Source organism: Canis lupus, chromosome 8, assembly GCF_003254725.2.
Source record: "Canis lupus dingo isolate Sandy chromosome 8, ASM325472v2, whole genome shotgun sequence".
Lineage (NCBI taxonomy): Eukaryota > Metazoa > Chordata > Mammalia > Carnivora > Canidae > Canis > Canis lupus.
In genome coordinates, this window is record NC_064250.1 from 52,867,855 (window position 1) to 52,888,443 (window position 20,589).

Sequence of the window (20,589 nt, forward strand, 5' to 3'; positions counted from 1 at the left end):
TATATACCTCATTTTGCCTAACTAGCTTTGGAATTTTCATGTCTTTGTGGATTCCCCATGCATATGCTATTAAATTTGATTTTCTCCTATTAATTGATCCCATGTCAAATTGATTCTTAGTCCTGCTAAGAAGGACCTTTGAAAGGACAAGAATTCTTGCTCACTGACAGTGTGTGTACGTATGCAATTGTGTGTGCCAAAGAAATGGCAACTGGCTTAACACGGCTGACTTTTTAAATAGGGACTAATAGCTCAACATTTGCCCCTCTGAAAAAGTAAAAAGTTCAAGTACAGTGAATTGATTCAGAAATTTATAACCATAACATGAAAAATCTCCTTTAATCTCATTATTTAAATCTCATACTTTTCATCTGTAGACTAGAGATATTATTATAGGATTTTGTGTTATTTCAAAAAATACAACTTTAATTTATGTATGGATGGGTACTGGGGATGGGTGTACCACAGTGTTCTTAGAGCTGAGGTCTTCTAATATTCTGAACCCAGAGATGAGAATATAGAACATCCCTTCACACTATTCTACTGAGAGAAGAAAAAGAGGGTGGTAGCTAGAAGGAAAAATGTAGGTAAGGAGCAATCTGAATGAATAGGAAAACTGAAATCAAGACAACTTAACATATATTACATATATAACCAAGTGAATATGAACTGCAAAGCATAAATCAAGTTTTTTGTTTGTTTGTTTGTTTTGTTTTTTTTATAAATCAAGTTTTAAATACAAAACTTTGAGATAGGAGATAGGAACTTCTGAGATAGGAGATGATGACAATCATAAAAATTGTTAACATTTCTCTCACACATGACAATTTGCCAAGAATATTATATGCATCATTTGTTTAAACCTCACATTGTTTCCATGAGGTATTACTATTATCATCTGCATTCTGTAAACAAGAGAATAAGGCCTGAAAGGGTTCTGCAAGAGCTCTAAGTCACCCAGCTTGTGAATGGTATTAGCCACCATTTCCAAAGTGTGGCCACCTGCAGTGGCATTCTCTCAGGCAAAAGGGAAGGTGGTGTGGGAAATGTAAAAAGTGTAGCTGCCAATCCACAAAATTTACAAAACAAAGAAATTAGAGTAATTTCAAACTTAGAAGTTGAAAAAAAAAGTGGAGTAATTCATGGCAGCTTAAACATTAGAAACTGAGGAAGTTCTGTAGCAGCAGGGACCTAATAGAAAGAAAAAAAATAGACTATAATAGATAAAATGTATAAATTAACAAATGTATTCAAGCTGTCTCTTCCTGTGGAGCAGCTTTTAGGGGCAGAGAGGGAGGGCAGGGAAGAAGAGGGGAGATGGGGGGAAATCATGACTGAAAAAATACCAAAACATCAGAGACCCATCCTAAGAGTAATTCAAGGAATTCTCACTGAGAACAATGAAAAGAAAATAGAAAAAAAGTTTCAATATCATAAAACTCAAACATTTGGGCAAGTATTTGAGTTAATTGCTTGAAATAAGGTTTGGAAAATGATTCTCTAGCTAATGTCTTCTTAGAAAGAACAGAAGAACATTAAGTAATTTGATTACAATCATTACAAGGGAGGTTTATAGAAAATTCTCTGTTTCTCAGAGCCTTACCTTAACTCTTGCTATTCACATCACCATTTTGATTCCAGAATACTGGAAACCAAGACTATTACTTTCTATTCAATCATGAATAGAAAGTAAACATGCCCTGGTGGGTTTGTTTTCCCTTACTCGGGGGGTTTTCTGTGGGGTGTATATAGTAGGAGTTACATCATGCATAGCCAATTGTATTCAGTTCATCAGCTGATTATAGACATCCCTTCCAGGAAAGCTTCCATCCCTGATATGCTCAACTCTATTACCCGACTCTGAGGCACAATGAAAGATTCATGAGGACAATGACAGTACAGATGTGTGAAATGCAAGATACCCAGGAGAAGATGAAATTCATTGCTCAATCACAGTGTGTTTTATATAATACATTGTGGCAAGCCGCATACATGATCAAAAATGTATCTTTATAAACTATGGCACCTCATACTTTACTTATCATCTCTGCAGATATGCAAGTAATACCTCACACCTAGGCAGAATGCTAATGATGAGAAGATGGTCATACCTCGGAATAGCTAGTACACTTACTTCCAAAGCTCATACCTAAAACATCCATATTTCATTCAGTGAAAAGTTTATTGGACTCTCACTTAGAACCTTTTTACTTTTATTTTACACACAATTCTAAGAAATTTAGTATAGCATAGGATTAATCTAAATCAAAATCACAGGCTCTCCCATAAATTAGTTCCCATGTCTTAGTTGGTTAGGGACTTAAACTTTGCTAGCCCCCACTTACCTGGAAAATGAGTATTTCACAGAATAGGTATGAGATGTAATCATGCTGTGTACAAATCAGCACAAAAAGCAAGTGTCCTAGAATTTAAATGCAGATATTTTTTCATAGAACCTGGTTACCACATTGTGAACCAACTACTTTATCTGAGCTTCTATCAGGGTAAAAACAAGCCTTTCCAATGCCAAAGAAAAATGGGTTGTTCTGGAATTCTTGAGAGATTGATTATACATCCATCTCCACAGAGAAACTCCCTAGGAGATTTTCAAAGGTAACTATAATTTATAGGGTTGTCTTTTATTCCTAATGTTGATATTCCCCTAAGAATTCAAAATGCATAGCAATCTTAACTGGCACACAGGTAAACAGCTCTTCCTAACTTCATTGCACTGCCTTATATAGCACATTATAATAATCAATGCTCCTGATGATGAATAAAGTCATCAAGAAAGGGTTAAGTATATGTTTCCTAATGTTCTGACAAGGAAGACAAAGTGAAGAGAAATGTTAAGATCAACCATTTAAAAACTTCTAATTTAAACAACATTTTTTTCCCTAGGAAACTTAGAAATTTCAGTTGAGAAAACCCATTCATTCAAAACAAAGCTGATCACGATGCCAAAATATATAATCACTATCTTCCCACTCATGTATAAAGATGGTTTAATACTCTGTCTTCAGGACTTGGACTCAAGACTATCAAGGTAACTTTTTTTAGGTGGAAGAAAGCAGTTACCTAAACATATGCCCTTTCATGATCTTTGCTTACTGTACCAAGATGTTTATCTATTTTTATTGATTTGTAGGAGCTCTGTACAAAGGCCCTTCATGATATTAAGGATATGAGCCTCAGCTTCTAAATTGTAAATAAATTTCTACAGTTTATCCTTTGCTTTATGGTTACTTTTTTGACAGAGATCTTAAATTTTAGTGTAATGAAATGTGACATACTCTTCTCTTGGATCCCTGAATTGCTCTCATGGAAAGGGAAACTTTTTCCCACCCAAGATGGTTAAAATATCCTCCTATACTTTCTCCTATTCTCTATGTAGCTTTAGTTTCACATTCAAGTCATTAGTCCAATTGTAGCTTATGTTTGCATTAGGCAAGGCAAACAAATTCTCAATAAAACATCTTCTTTGAAAATATAATTCTTTGCCTCTTAATCCATGTAGATAAAAGCATGGATTTTTACATTATGCCTAAGAAAAATAAGTGGAATACATTTTTCATATTATTCTAAGTCATCAAACATTCATCTCTCTTAAGTAAATGTTTTGGTGTTATGATGAGAAGGAAAAGGGAACTAACACTTAGATAATGCCAAAAATGTGCCAAGCACTATCCTGGGTACACTATATCCACCATTTCATCTAATCCTAATGAAGCTGAGAATCAAAGGGGATAATAACTTACCTGCAGGTCATGTAGCTGGAAAACTGGAGAAATGGTTCAAAACCAGTTTGTTCTAACTTCAAAATGTATGTTCTTTCTGCACAACGACATAAAAATGTTACATACAACATGTCTAAGGGATGCATGATTATAATATTTAATGGTTAATGCTACTTTTCCCCAAATGCTATGCAGCCCATGTAATGCTTTGAATAACAGTTACTACCATCATGTTGCATCATAGTATATAAAGAGAAAAAATGATAATATAAATGGAACTCTATTCCTGGTCAGATGAGAGCTGGAAAATGGATTCTTACCTCTTTTTCTAATTCTGTGTGCTGAATTTCTAGCCTGGAACTTAGTACAGAGGTGACATGATATTCCACAAGAGTTCTAGGCAGTTGGGGAATTTTGTACTTCTAGGTATAGTCCCCAGCCTCTAACCACTCATCCAGAATGATTAAGGACCTAGGTATAAACTGTTTGTGAAGTGAAATCAAAATAAAGTAGATTCTGTTGTTTGTACACATAGCCCAAAAGAAATATTTATGTTAATGTTATGCACTCTAATTTTCCTATTAATATCATGTCAATACAAAAGTTTTATAGCACTTTATTACATGAAAAACATCACCATGTATTTTATCATAATTGATTTCCACCATTACCACATAAAAGGAAAGCAGAACAGGTGTTGTTTCCTCTGCTTTTATAAGGTGGTGTCTGGGCTACTTGCCTAGATCCCAAGGAAGGGAAAGGGATGAATGAAGGAGCAGGGGCTACACTCACTCCTGGGATGCCTAATTCAGTTCTTCCCACCTTGCAATACTCCTTTAAAAAGAAAAGAAAAGAAAAACCTAGCTTTAATTTTAAAAGTCCATGAAAGTCTAATAAAATAGTTTTTAAATGATTTATTTTATTAACATATATGCTCTGTAGCCCTATCCTTTTATAAAAAGAGATACTGTAATCTCTGTCCCTAGAGCTATTTGAGAAGTTAATAGAACAAGCATCTGTCCATGAGGATTAAAAAAAAAAAAAAAAAAAAAAAAAGGCAGGTAGACAAGAAAGTCCACTGGGTTTCATGCTGTGCCAATAATTAATATTCATAAGGGATTTACAACCACTTTCACATCTTTTTGGAAAAGTTCAATTCCTGACACACTGATAGACCTACTATGTACAGAGTTTCTGACGGGTACTAAGAAAATACAGTGGTAAATGAGATGCTTAAAACCAATATTTACTGTGGCTATCTCTGAGAGTGTGGGATTTCAGGGAATTCTTTGGCATAACTCCGTTTCCAAATTTTTACCTAATTTGTATGCATTTGTTTTGGAATAAGAAATAAATAGAAAATGTATGGAAAAGGGTATAGTGTAGTGAGATCTTATTTCTAATAGAATAGGCCTCCCATATTAAGCTCCTTTGAAAATGCTATCCTGCTGAGCTGAAAGAGAGAAAAGCCACACTGATTGCGAAATGACTATGTCCAGGCATTTTCTTGGATAGTTAGAAACATTAATCTTCCTTATTTCTCACCACAACTTCTCAAGGAAAATATTATCCTCGTTTCATAGATATATAAAATGGCTCTTACTGAGATTATATGACTTGCTTTTGGTCATGCAACAAGGTTTCTATATCCCCAGTACAGTACTCTTTTCACATTCCCATGATACCTTTCAATTGTGTAGACAATAGGTTTGTCTATTGCGGGGAATACAGGTCTGACTTATGACTAAAACAGAAAATCATGCGTGAGGTTCCTAGGAGCACCATATTCATTTTGGTTTGTAGTTCTTTAATACACCAAATATCAATTCTTAATGAATTATTCCTAGTTCCGATAAACTATTGCACTGAGTCTATTATATCCAACCAATGGGTCTGCTTGATCAAATTTTCCTGTTAGATAAAACGGAAAAAAAGTCAACTACTTCTTTTAAGCTAATATAGTTCAAACAATTACCTGAAGTGTTCCATAATTGATATTACCTACACGCTTATTACCACCTTGAAATTTTAATTTGTACATTCCAAGGTTAGAAACAAAACATGGAGCAAACAGAAATGTTTCAAGTTGAATGTAGGAATTGTCACTCTGTGAAAGAAAAATTCTAACATCATAAACTAGCAAAACAAGAGTTTTTTAAAAGTCAGCATGTAGTCAGGGATGTTCAGATTAGATTAGTAAGATGCTAAAGATCCCAATATGTACAGAAAGAGTAATATTTATTAAAAAAATAAATGATTAGATATTTTTGAGAAGTAAAATTACTTCTAGCCATCAGGAAAATGCTCTTTCTTGGAAAGTTTTAGTGACTGAAATTAGGGACAAACAGGATTTCTGGGGTATCAGTGAGGTTCTGTTGCTTATCTCAATACTGGTTAAATGTTACCCTCGGTTTGTATATTTTCTGGTTATATATCACACAGTTCAATAAACATTTCTAAGAAATGACTTCTAGGAGTGAGGACTAAAACCTTGACTGGTTTTTAATGATGCTTTTTGTATCTTCACACTATAGATTAAAAAAAAAAGTCATTAGAAGAGCTTAGGTACAGGGGATATCTATTCATTTGCAAAATAAAAAGACAAAAGAGGTGTGCTTGGATGGTTCAGTCAGTTGGGTGTCTGCCTTGGGGTCAGGTCATGATCCTGGGGGTCCTGGGATGGAGGACCCATGAATCAGAGACTGAAGCAGTTCCCTGCTTGGCAGGGAGTCTGCTTCTCCCTCTGCCTCTGCCCCTCCCTCTACTTGTATGCATGTTCACTCTCTCTCTCTCAAATAAATAAATGAAATCTTAAAAAAAAAAAAAGAAAAAGATAAGAGAAAATTTCTTAAAACCATTTCACAAAAGGAAAAAGATTAGTTCTTTTTAGTATTCCATAAGTATTTGATCTGGGATAAGACAGGGTAATCTAAAGTCCTCAGACACAACAGGCCCCGGTCCTACATATGCACATGTGCACAAGTACACTCATACACATACACACATATGCATGCATTCCAAACCATGTAAATCCATCCCTGAAAATAAGTCTTTGGTCTATAAAGAGTCACTATTGAGCAAGACTCAGACACTTATATTTCTAAGGATTAATTTTAGGACAATTTTTCCTTAGTATCAAATCTGACAAACCAGATTATTTCTAATCCTGACAAGTTCTGTGTTGTAGGACTATTGCTGATCCATGAACTCTTATTTTTAAAGTCAATTATTTGAACCCCCAATTCTACTGAAAGCCTTTTAGAAGATAATGGTAAAAGAGCACACTCAACTTCAACAGAAGCTTGTAGTTCTCTAACTTTAGAATTCATAAGAATCATCTGGAACATTTGTTGACAACATAGACTTTTAATCTGTATGTCAGAGACCTTGATTCAGTAGACCTGTAGGGGCAGTCCCAGAAATCTATGGTCTCCGGAAGCATGCCAGGTAATTCTGAAACAGACAACCAGCACACCACACCTTAAGAAACACTGCCACTATTAGATCCTCAAATATTTAGTTCCTACCAAACTCTGCATGGGATTTAGAGAGATCACAATACAAGCAGTGTGCATGGACCTGAATAACCAGATGGCTTTCATCCTGAAAATATAATAGTCCATGATTTAACACCATGCTAGAGTAAAACAAGGGAGAAGAGCACAACAGGACAGGTGACTTCACCATGTTCTCTTGGTGAGTTTGACAAGATGTACCCTGGCTGAAGTATTGTACATTTGTAAACTTTGTTCTAGTACTTTCACAAACCTTCATCCTATTAGACACAATAGCTTATGTGAGGGAAAAGGGTACAACTCAGTAAACTTTTATGACACCCTGACCCATGGTTGGCTAAGACCTAACAAAGATTTTGGCTAGCTAGCAGGCAAACTTTCCATTTGGAAACAAGTCCCATTCATGGAAGCTGTAACTCAACCTGTCACAGCAAGTATAAAAGCATTACATCTGGACTGTCCTGGGCTGTCAATCACAGGATGGCTCACTAATTTTCTCAACCCAGAACCTCATCATGCTAGAAGCAGCAGCTACCTTGTTTACCCTCATTCTTAGGCAATCTTTCTCTGCATTATCATTTTGATCATTAATGTGCTTATGTTGACAAGAGCCAAAGAAAATTCAAATGCAACCCAGAAACAACAGAAATGTGTCATCCTGGAATGGACATGTGGTCTGTCCAACCTAGGCACCTGCTTCTCATGATGAGTAATGCCAGATGTTTCAGGGAAAGATATAAGTCTCTATTACACATGTGCTTTATCCAATTGTGCAATGATACATCACAAGGGAGTTTTCTTTTTCTGACCCTGGGTTAACCATCAGTTGCAGCCTAATATTTCAAGACATCAGCCCTTGAACTCATTACCCCTACATCCTTTACAGTACTCTCCTAAGAAATAAAAAAAAAGAAAAAAGAATATTTGAATATTTGTTCAATATGTTTCCTCAAAAACTCTGGACCAAAGCAATTATACTTGTAGACAACATTTTCTGGTTTCCATTACAGAGATGGCTGGATATTTGATATAAGGATAATATTTATTCGATAGAGTAGATAAATGAGAACTAGCTCACATTTGCAAATAACTTGGAGACAAAAATTACTACTGATAATCTTTAAAGTTGGTATTAGGAAAACCTCCCAGAATCTGTATAACTAATAGCATAATTTAGGTAAAATGACAAAAAAAATTACTAGTAACAATTGCAAGAATTATAAACACTAACCATTTCTCTATGATTATATACTCTTGAAAAATTTCAGTAAGAAACATAACAATAGTATGATTTATTCATTTGAACAGATATTTATAGAGCACCTTCACTACTCACTGTGTTAAGGACTAGGGAAGTAGTCATGGGTTTTACCCTTATATGGTCCAAAAGGGGAAATGGACAGTTGTTAGAGAAATAAATAGATAATATAATGACAAACTGAGATATATGTTCTGAAGGAAACCAGCATGGTTATAATAGAGGAAAAACTGGAGGAACCACTATAGAATGGTCATATACATTTTCTTCAAGAGGTGACGTTTAAGCTGAAATGAAAGGTTAAGAAAATAAAGATCAAAAAAAAAATAAAATAAAATAAAAAAATAAAGATCATGCCAGAAGCAGAAGGGGAGCATTTAGAGTAAAGGAAGCAATGACGAAAGTCTTACAGGTAAAACCAAGCTTGGTGTGTTTTAAGAACTGAAAGGAAGGGGCAGTCAGTGTGCCTAGTAGTTGGTAAGAATCACATCTTTTGTAGGACGATGTAGGTTATTATAAAGAATTGGATCTTTACAATAAGTGAGATGGGAAGCCATTAAAGGACTTCAAGTAGTGAAATGGTGTGAATGTATTTACATTTTTTGAAGATCGCATTGGGTACAGGGGGAGAATTAATGGAGGAGGTTAAAGAGTGTGGTTTGTTTGTTAGAAAGTATATGGAAATACCTGTCAATCTGATTAAAATGCATATTCTGGTTCTCCAAATTCAGGGTGGGGCATGAGATTCTGCATTTCTAACAAGCTCCCAATTGATGCAGATGCTACTGGTCTATAGACCACACTCTGAATAGCAAAATATGAGAATACTTTTACCAAAGTCCAAACTTTTGTCTCTTTCAAGATGGTGGCTTGACTTAGGTTGGAAAATGTGGTAATGGAGGAAATTTGACAGATTTGAACTACCCGATTTGCTATAGCATGCTTCTTTACATTGTAGCAGTATAGTATTAAGAAAACCTCTGAAACCAAAATGTATGAAAGTAAAAGTTGATCCAGGAGTTTTTATCTCAACACTGGGTGTGGATGTAGATTACAGCTGAAGAATTAAAGGTAGAGGTGGAAACTTTCAATGAATAGGCCATAGCTTAGCTTTGGTGGGTAGCTTAGAGGGGGTTGAAGGAGGTGGTGAGTGGGATAGAGCTGTTGCTTGGGGCTCAGCCTGACAGCTAGGGAGTTATCATCAGTGCGTCAGTGAGAACAGAAGACTACAGACGGACAAGAAAGAACCTCAAATTCAGAAACTTTGTTCTGCCACATTTTAGCTCTGTGTCTCTGGAAAAAAATCACCTGTCTCATATCTATTTCTTCATTTAATAAAATATGATGCAATGAGATCATGCACATGGAAACATTTAGCATGGCACCTATCATAATAACAAGGTATTAATAAATATCAACCAAGTATGCTTATGCATTTCCATGGGGGACCACTTTTGGCTCTTCTGAACATATAAAAAAGAAAAGTGTTTACATAGCTATAGGAGGGTGTGATTTCATATCACGGAGTGTGTCCCTATGCAACCCATGTTGTTTCTGCTCTGGTAAAGATACTTTCTGACAACGAAGTTGGAAAGCCTTTTCTTAGTTAGAGGCAATAAATAAGTATCACCTTTAGATTAAAAAACAGTCCACACTTCTGCAAATGCTTCAAAGGTAATTTCCAATTAAATATAATGTTAATACAGAACGTAAAAACTTATCCAGTCCCTTCACCATACCTGAAAAGCATCCCTAAAAGGTAACGGACTCTTATGTTATCAATACTCTTAGGAAGATTGGCAAAATTGAGACTCTTTCAGGTCACCACCCTGCAGTGGCCATCAAGATTTTTTCTTGATTCGATCTCAGTCTTTTTTTTGTTATATTACCTGTACTAAGAACAAAGCTTGCTGACTTTATCTTTCCTAGTTCAATTTAAAGTCATTTGTCTTACCCACACTTGCAGAGGGAATAGAAAATAGCTGATCCCTTTTCTCTATTACTCAGGTCTGGTGTGAAGTTAGACTGACTTCAATTAAGCCTCTTTTGTAATTAACAGCAAATATTTGCCTACAAGCAAAGTGCCAGAAGTCCCCCCAAAGCTATTTGATCTCTAAGTGGGTAAAACATGACCCCTGTAAACATACTCTGCATCATTAATTCAGAGTGATTCTGGTTTTCCCGGTGATGCAAAGGCAAACTCACTCTTTTCAAATTATAAATACAAAACAATTAGCTTCTTTATAATCTTAAAAGTCATGGGCTTTATGGCTCTCTCAGGATAGGAAAGAATTTATAGAGTACAACTTGTATAGCCCTATGAGTTTATTTACCTGTTGAATACTAGGCCTGAAGTAAATGACCAGGGATCTTCTCCCCAGAACCACTCTATCTATCCCAGGCAACGCAGATGCAGCCTTGGTGCCCACACTCCTTTTATTTCCCTAGAATATTCTCAGACTCTGAAAAAGGGTCTCTGAAATTTCCATTGACAATCCACTCTGATAGAAAAGAAGTAAAAATTTTGGTCATTATCATTGTGCATGCTCCCTCAGGCAACAACTCTAGGCCTCTATAAGAACTTCTCACAAAACATTTCTAAATCAATTCCTCAATTGCACAGAACCTCTCCAACACGGGAAACAATCAGGCATTTCCCACATCTGTGAAACAATCACTGTCTATTTTCACTCACAGGCAGGGTAACATCAAGGAACTAAATATTCTAGCCACACAAACTACCTGAATCCTATAAACCAATCCTTCCCTTCACTTGGTCTCATAATAAATAATGCTAGGATGCCTGGGTGGTTCAGTGGTTGAGTGTCTGCCTTTGGCTCAGGTCATGATCCTGGGGTCCTGGGATTGAGTCCCACATTGGGCTCCCCATAGGGGCCCGGCTTCTCCCTCTACCTATGTCTCTGCCTCTCTCTGTGTCTCTCATTAATAAATAAATTAAAATATTATTTAATAAATAAATAAAGCCAAGTTTTTGGGTTTCAGAGATGAAAAAATCTTTCAAGAATTTATCTCACACCTATACCTCTGAAATGACCTTGATCGGGCTCTACTTCCAATTCACCTCATTTAAATCCATCCTACGCACTGACCCCAAAGAGAGAAATCTAAGAACAGATATGATCACGGTGCTCAGGCAATGGAAGAGCTTGTATTTAACACATCAAAACCATCAATATTCTTGTGACTCACTAAACTGTAAAACCTTTAAGGCAAGGAACAAATCACCTTCATCTCATTAATCCTACAAGCTAACACCAGGCATGGCACTCAATAGATACTTCATAAATGCTTACTGAATGAGTAAATGTTAGTTTTTAAAAATCACAGATTCCCAAAAATGGAGATCTCCAAAAAAGAAAGTGGGGGAATAAACATAGTAAATGACAAAGATGCCAAACTATAGACTTTCTGTCAATCTTTCTTTTGTTCCCCAGAGCAGTTAGAGTAATATCTGAAATAAATACTTTATATCACAACCTTCTGCTACATCCAAAGATTCTGAGATCACCATCACCTCCCAAGTGATATGCAGGGAAATCACATTTCACACCAACAAATTATTACTGAAACAAAGCAAAGCGGTTCTCTAGGTTTTAAGTAGAATGGAATGGAATGATGTTTTCTGAACCCAGTTTCACTAAAATGGATTTCAGTCCAAATCCTTCAATAATTGTAACTCAATACCATCTGCCTGTTTATGCCCACCACACACATACAGGTTTTTGATACAGTGAATCTTACTTAGATATATGGGGGGTGAAGTTTACTCACCCTTAACTACCATTCCTCCTCGGCTTCCCTAACTGCATTATAATCATAGTCATTACTGCCTTAATGATAGTAATAATGTTTTGTGCTTCTACAGCACTTTTCAGATGATCTCAAAGCATGACTGCATCGTGACTGTAAAAATTAAAAATGTGTGCCTCTTCTGGAATGGTGTTTATAATAAGGGCGGGAGCTCACAGACTTGTCTGACACCCACAAGTCAAAATTATGAGGAGGCTTGTACAGATTTGTTTCTTTTATTTAGCTAGGAAAGGGTGATTTTATGGACACAGGTCAAGACAAGTCTCCAGAGGAGCCCATCAAAGAAGAAAGACCTATTTCTTATCCAACACTCACTGACCTTATCAAACACATTTTATACTGACAAGGAGGAAGAAAAAATTTAATGCTTCCATAGTTTAAATCTGCAAAATGCCTTTCAAGTCATGACAACAAATTGACCAGATGCCCTGTGTAGTCTTGGTATCCAATCTCAAGTCAAACCTGTATGACTTAAACTTCTCATCCTCGTTTCATGTGATGCTTTCATAGCAACCCCCCCCCCAATCTATCACTGCAAGTTCTATATGGCCATTATTATAATTATCTTCCTATAATCTGAGGAAATCACTTAGAAAACACTAGAAAATATAGTGAATCCAATTTACCCTTCATGAGGACCAACCCATCGGTTAGAAGGGTCCTAAGTCATGAGAGGCTAAGACATTTCTGCCCCAGTCTAAGAAATTTCCCTCACCCACACTTACAGAATATACTTAGTAGTTACCAAGTACCCATGTAGTGCTGGGATAAGGCAAAGCAGTGGGAAGAATATGTAGAGATACAGTCTCTGCCTTTGAGGAGCTCATATTCTTTGTAGGCTAGATCCAATGAGAGGGGATAATTGGTCCTGCTTCCCCATGACTGCCCCAAGAAGTTTAGTCTCTACATGGCAACAGAAAGATGAATTTAAGATACAAATGAGATCATATTGCTCACCTGCTCAAAACCCTTTGTGTTGCTTAGCACAGTTAAAATGATATATAAATTCTAACCATGACCTACACAGAGATCCCTGGTTCTCTTGCTGCCTGCCTGTTTCTCCAGTCTCATTCTCTTCCCTGTGAACTTTCAAACTTAAGGCACCCTCACTTGCTTTCTGCTTCTCTAAAAATCTAAGCTTAATCACCTCCAGGATTCCACAGTTACTGCTCCATCCTCTTATAACACTAGTCTAGACCATCATATGACTTGTTCCCTCATTTCATTCAGCTCTCTCCACCAGCCTCAACTTCCCAGAGAAGCCTTCCTTAACCACTCCCTCTAACATGGCTATCCCAACTGTAATAGGTCCACTCTCTCTTTTTAGCCTACTTTATATTTCTTTATCATCCATATCCCTATATGGAATTATAATATATATGTTCATGTGATTGATGGTCACCATTGCTCCTTTCCACTAGAATGTAAATTTCACAGAGGCAGAGATTTTGTTGTGTTCATTACTGTAACCAAACCATCTAGAATAACACTCTTCACATAGTGCCTGCTCAATAAATATTGATAATAAATAAATTTGTCCATACCCACATTTCACCTAACAATACCACTGGATCATCTATTTTCTCCTAGTACCCTAGGGATTCTTTAAGGTCTTCAAGATGGGAAAAGAAAAGGAATGGATCTTTACCTTTTAAACCCAGACATACTCATGTGGGCTGCAAGTTATGTCTATGTTCCCGCAGTCATCCTTTACTGCCCATAATCCCAGTTCTCTCTTTCCTTTACACATTAGGCACTATAATTATGGTTTTATTATTGGGGACTGGCTGTCCAGTCATCAGGAAGCATCCTTCATTGGCATATATTGCCCCATTGACATAGATAGGCCTGATAATTGTGGCTTTTTGTCTATATCTACTCCTATTTATTTTGAGCAGGCTAAATTTTGATGCATTCACCTATCCCAAGGTTTCCCCATAAGAGCAATAACAGGAACTAGATTGTTTTCATAAAGCTTCATGTTTATCTTGTTAGCCCGAAGGGGTCAATTTTTTTAAAAAATCTTGCTTTCTTATAGGGTATTTCAAACTATCAAAGCAAGTTTGTTCTAAGAAAAAGCTACTTAGTTGGATTCACCAAGAGCCTAGCTGCCTACCTACAAACACATACAATTCTTTGTGCAAAATGTTAATGGACAAAATGCAAGGACACAAAAGCTCAAGTCTACCAAATGAACACACAAATCTTAAGATATACCGCATTGGTGCTTTTGAAATTCTGATGGGTTCAAATAAGTCTTGGAGCTTAGTGTAAATGTCTCATTCATAATTGCCCCAATTCTGTATAAAGCTGCCTCTCCAACAAAGAGTATTCCCTCCTTTCCACCCCAGTGCCCAATAAGGATATTGGTTTCCATTGCCAGCAGGCAGCACTCTGTGGCATGTGAGAAAACAGGCTGATAGCATTGTCTTTATACCTCTTTTCTGCTTTATTAATCACTTAGCAGTTGGCTTGATCTCATTGGCTGACAATAATACTAATTCAGAAAATGTTTCCTATCACAAAGAATAAGCCTTTTTTTCTCAGCAGTATTTCATGCCATCACCTGTCTTTCCAGAAAATGAGGTAAAACACTGCAGTATTACCAAAATATTAAGTAAAAGTCATGATGTTGATTTTCTTTTAAAACTGTATTGAGCTGAGCTAAAGAGAATATCAAAAACTGCTTTTCCATTTCTGAACCTAAAAGTGAACCAGAGCTATGTAGCCACCCACCCATCTGTTCATCCATTCACCCATCCCTTTTAACAAGCACTAAACATCTACTCCAGGGCAGACCCTGCTGGAACTGGAACTTTAAGTATTAACAAGATATAGTCCTTGCTCTAAATCAATTATCTACCTTCAACCAAAACTTTTGTCTTCAACAATAATAATAGCTTTTAGGTCCAAACATATGTAGTCTGTGTAGCTTTACACCTACTAATTTTCCTTTCATGACTCTCTACCAAAGCTTTAATTGAATCCACACTACATATCTGTGATGTTGGGATTCTCCTATCTCCTTGTTTAATTATTCATAGTACTTACAAAGTACTTGTTTCTTGGTTTGCCTATTTTTTCCCTTTGCTTTTCTGTTTTGTTTCTTAAATTCCACATATGTGAAATCATATGGTATTTGCCTTTCTCTGATTTATTTCACTTAGCATAATACTCTCTAGCTCCATCCATGTTGTTGCAAATGGTAAGATTTCATTTGATATGACTGAATAACTTTCCTTTATATAAATCATGAACCTCATTTAACAGAAGCAGCAGCAGAACCTCAGGAATGCTGTGTCAGTTGTCCAAGGTTACATATGGTCTTCAGGGTAGAAATGGACATTTCTGAATCCACATAATTGCACCATGGCTTTCAGTTACCAACTGTATTATCTCCTTTTAGTCTTCTTTGGTTGCATACTCTATTGGCAAATATTTGTTAAACATGATGAACTGACTACATGCAAAATATTTGTATTCAATCCTTGCCTGCTTGGTAAATTTCTTCAATTCTGAAGTTGACCAGGTTGTTTATCTCTGATCCCTGAATCTAGAACTAGTTTCCTCTACAGTTTCTAGATTAATACTATTAAATATCATGCAGAATCTGACTTAAATGTCTATTTCACCTCCATTTCAGAAAGGGTCAAAGCTTTTTTCCATTAGTCATATCATTTTTTAAGTTATTTTCTTATTTTGCATAGTAGTTTTTGGCTATAGCACGTTTTTTCCTTGTCCCACCTAGAGAAAAACATAAGTGGATTAGAGGAGAAAGGGCTAAGTCATGTTGCAATTCTTCGGCCGTACTTGAGAAACACAGGTGGATGAGCAGCTAGATGCACCAGGGCCCATGGCAAGTATAAATGGGAGCCATGAATATAGTCATCTATATTCAGGTTACATAGATAGTTTTGTAATTTCTGCCGCTTTTTAACCAGAACCACTTCCCTCATTACCTTCATCTCTCACTTGCTGCTTGTTGAGCTACTTTAAACCCTAGTTCAGAAAGATGGCCCTTGAGATAGAAATGAGATAGAGATGTGAAATCAAAAGCAGATGCTTTAATGTACTGGGGTCATGTCTGGGTCTGGAAATAGAAACAGGGACAGCAGGTTTTTATATTCTCTTGAGCAAATCCCAAGACATTCTTTAAAATGAAGCAGTCAAAAAATATAATTATTTCCATTAGTCAAAGGATACCAGGGCAAGATTTGTCAAATAAGGGACTGCAAGAATTTCTCCAAGTGGAAAGTACCGAGGCAATCATTGTTACCAAGGCATGAGTACCGAGGCAATCCTTGTTACCAAGAACTTTTGTGGGATGTATGCACCCTTCTCCCTCATTTCCAGATGTTATTGGATGAGATGTTAAAGAAAACAAGAATTAGGGACACCTGAGTGGCTCAGCGGTTGAGCGTCTGCCTTCGGCTCAGGGCATGATCCTGGGATCTGGGATCGAGTCCCACATCGGGTTCCTTGCAGGGAGCCTGCTTCTCCCTCTGTGTCTCTGCCTCTCTGTGTGTCTCTCATGTATAAATAAATAAAAGCTTTTAAAAAAGAAAGAAAACAAGAATTAAAAGACATAGACACTGAAAGGAAAAGGGTGGGATAGGTGAAAAGAGGGAGGATAGATGGCATAAAAAAGAACAAGTTTTTTTTAATAAAGATTTTATTTGTTTTTTTATTTATTTGTTTGTTTATTTATTAATTTATTTATTTATGTATGTATGTATGTATGTATGTATGTATGTATGTGAGAGAGAGAATGCACACATGTTTACACATGTTGGGGGGGAGAAGCAGGGGAGAGGGGAGGGAAGGGGAAAGCATCCCAAACAGACTTCATACTGAGCATGGAGCCTGACAAGGGGCTTTATCTCAGGGCCCTGAGATCATGACCTGAGCTAAAAACAAGAGTCAGATGCTTAATTAACTGAGCCACCAGGTGCCCCCAAAAGAAACGTCTTGAAATCAGATAGGCATTAATTTAAATTCTGGCTTTTGCTATGTGTCCTTGCCCAAACTGGCTCATCTCTATAGTGGACACAGTTATATACCATAGGCCAAATGTAAAGATTAAATGAGATGTTGAATGAAAAGAGCCAGCACGGTGTTTGACAGAGCAGACGCTCAATAAAGAGAGGTGGCAGTGACTGGTTTTGTTGTTGTTGTTTGTTTGTTTGTTTGTTTTTTAGAGGAAAAGATTGAAGAAAGTGAGAGAAGAAAAGATGTTCTCATTGAATAGCATGTCATTCTCAAACCAGATTTTTAAGAAATTTCTATTTCTAAAAGTCTACCTGGATAGGCTAGGATCTTTTAAATAAACTGTGATCTGAGCTATTCTGATAATTCTATAGTGTATAGATACAAAGGTAAAGCTACCCAAAATAAAAACTGAAAAAGTTTTTGAGTGTACTGTTCGTTTCAATCAGAATCACTTGTGGAGCTTCTGAAAGAAATCACATCCCCAGTTATGACCTCCATCTAATTTGTTTTCAGTAAGTCTTGGGCAGGGCCTAGGCGTTTGTACTTTTTAAAAAGTTCCACATGTATTCCACACCCAAACAATGTTGTTTTTTGCTGTATAAACACTACATAAAGTTGGGCATTTGAGCAATGTGAGGCTCCTCCTACCACTATCCTAAATCAATACAAAACATCAGCAATGAAATAGGCATTCAACATTGCAATTTTCCTTATCAGATTAAAACCTACAGTTACAAAATATTTTATTTCCTGCATCTATTGGCTCAAACTTCCTCTGTGTTTAAATCTATCTATAAAATCAAGATGTGACCTACAAGAAAGACTATGGAAACACAGTAAACTCTTCCTCTACAATGTACTCCAAGTTTTAACTACCTTCATGGGTCTATATAATGACATTAGTAACTTAATGACATCTACTTCAAATGTGTAGAGAAGCTCACCCTTGAAAATGGGGCAATGACTGTATGTAGCATGTCATGTTCTGAGGAGTAATCAGGATAACATTAAGTAATTTGATATTTTGCTTCAATTTTTTTGGATGCCTCCATCTGCACAAGTTATCGATTGGTGTATGGAAAATGAATTACTTCACTTCCGAATGGGTCACGAAGGAATTAAGGCTATCAAGACTAAATGGCTAATAATGTACCAAGTTTCAGTAGAAAACACTTCATTGTCCATTGATCTTGTGGAGTACACTTTTTATTCAAGATTACAGCTTTGATTGCTTAAAAAACCATTATTTCCACCATTCCAAAAGGAAAATAATTACAAGAACACAAAGTGTTTATTCTTATAAAGTTAACCATTTTGCAAAGCTTTGTTTGCAAAACCCAAATGAGCTTATAATGCATTTGTTTTTAAATAGGCAACAGAAAAATTGTTCCAAATAAATTTTAAAATGAAATGCCAGAAACTTGGGAAAATGTACTCAGTGGGCCAAGAAAACAAAAGAATGGATGGTGATGAGAATTTCCCTTCTCTTTCATCAGGTTCCACTTAGCTAAGGTCAGTCATGCAATTGCAGATAAACAAACAAAAGAATTTACATTTAAACATGGTACATTCCTAACAGGACTTCTCAGCACAGGGGAGAGAGGCCATCTTGTTGCTTTCCTACCTCATGTATGCACCAGCTGCTCCTCATCACTTGGGGAGCTAGTAGTGAAGAACACTAGTGACTTATAATTAAAGTGAAGAAATTCCATTCAGATGTAATCATAAAGGGAAATGACAGAGACACAAAAGAAATGCAGAAATTAAAAAAAAAATTTAAACCCACTAAAACCTTAAAGGCCTGAAGTGACCCCACATTATTAAAAAAGAAAAACAAAACAATATATTGGCCTTAAAAGAATTTTCCTTTTGATAGGAAAGCCACATCAATTGAGATGAATTCTGAGAAAAGGCAGCCTTGTTGGTATGAACGGATATCATTTTAATAGCTTAACAATGCAGATCAGATGGTGAAAAAGGAAGGGTGGCCACTCATCAATCCTCTAATTATTTACCTTTTTTTTTAGCATGCTGGAAGCTTTTACTGAACACTGAGTTTACTAGATATGCTTAGTCTTACCAAATAAGTTTAAGGAAAAATCACTTTGAGATACCCTGAATACCTTCTGTCTGTCATAAATGTTTAGACACAATGGAAATCTTTATTCAATAAGTTCATTTTATCCCATGGCTCATTTGTGCATTCTCTCTTTCTCTCCCCCAACATCTTCTGTCTTCTCTCTCTCTCCCTCTCTTCTTTGAATAAGGAGAAAAGGTCCAATGTCTTTTTCACTATGTTTCCAAGACACCTACGCAGAAACATACCTCTGTGGTGATGAAACAGATTAATCTTTCATTGAAATAGTCCCTCATATAATTTTTAATCTGAACAGAAATTACAGAAATAATCTAGCCTCATGGGCGTAGTAATGGAGGCAACAGCACCATTCAATATTTATGTGGGCCATCAGTTGAATTAGGACGGGATGGATATATGGCAAAAGAGTTGCCTAATATGGAAGAGTAGAAGAAAACAAAATGATGCATCAACAATATTTGCATGACTTGTTTGCCAAGTTACCAAAGTACTGATCTACTATAGGTATCAGAGCCAAATGCAACCCTTCAGCTCAATTTTTATATTCTCAGACCTGAGTCCCTGACCCTAAATTGACTTGTATCACTGAGGGTAACTTTACATTATAAACAGCTAGTTCTACTATTTGAATAATTTGGAACCTAAAACAATATATTCAATGCACAGAAGTTAATGAAAGTCTATTAAGACTTGCTTACCAGATTCCATCAGCTCTCTTTGTAACAGCACATTCAGAAGCTTTACTCTTCAGAAACAGTGTGAAATAGAGGAAATCACATGAACTGAAGAGCAATGGAGACCCCATTTTAGAAGCTCCACCACAGGCCATGTGATTTAGAAATAATAACATTTACGGAGAAATTAGTATTTGCCAGAAACTGTTTTTAACACTTGACATGTATTAAGTGTAGTCTATATAACAACTGTATGAATTAGATTATGTTATTTTACTGATGTTGAAACAAATACAGAGAGTTTCAAATAGCTGATTAGTGAGAAAGCCAATATTTGAACTCCTGGTGCTAGTTGGTTAAGAATCATGCTCTTATCTCCTCTATGTTATACCATTCTTTAGCATTATTTAATTTGTCTGACTCTAATTTAGGGGAAGGCAAGGATTGTGATGATTACATAATACATAAAATGTCCTTAATGTTTTAT

General features: G+C 36.2%; 1 non-coding gene across 1 annotated transcript in view; it reads right to left on the reverse strand.

Annotated features, from left to right (window-relative positions):
- Positions 1-2,345: 2,345 nt before the first annotated feature.
- LOC112657383 (uncharacterized) overlaps positions 2,346-20,589 on the reverse strand; it is a 130,945-nt gene continuing 112,701 nt past the window's right edge. Inside the window, exons 3-4 of the transcript XR_007412451.1 lie at positions 3,759-3,834; positions 2,346-2,422 (exon numbers count right to left, since the gene is read on the reverse strand). This is a non-coding gene — a transcript (uncharacterized LOC112657383). The remainder of the gene's footprint in view (positions 2,423-3,758; positions 3,835-20,589) is intronic.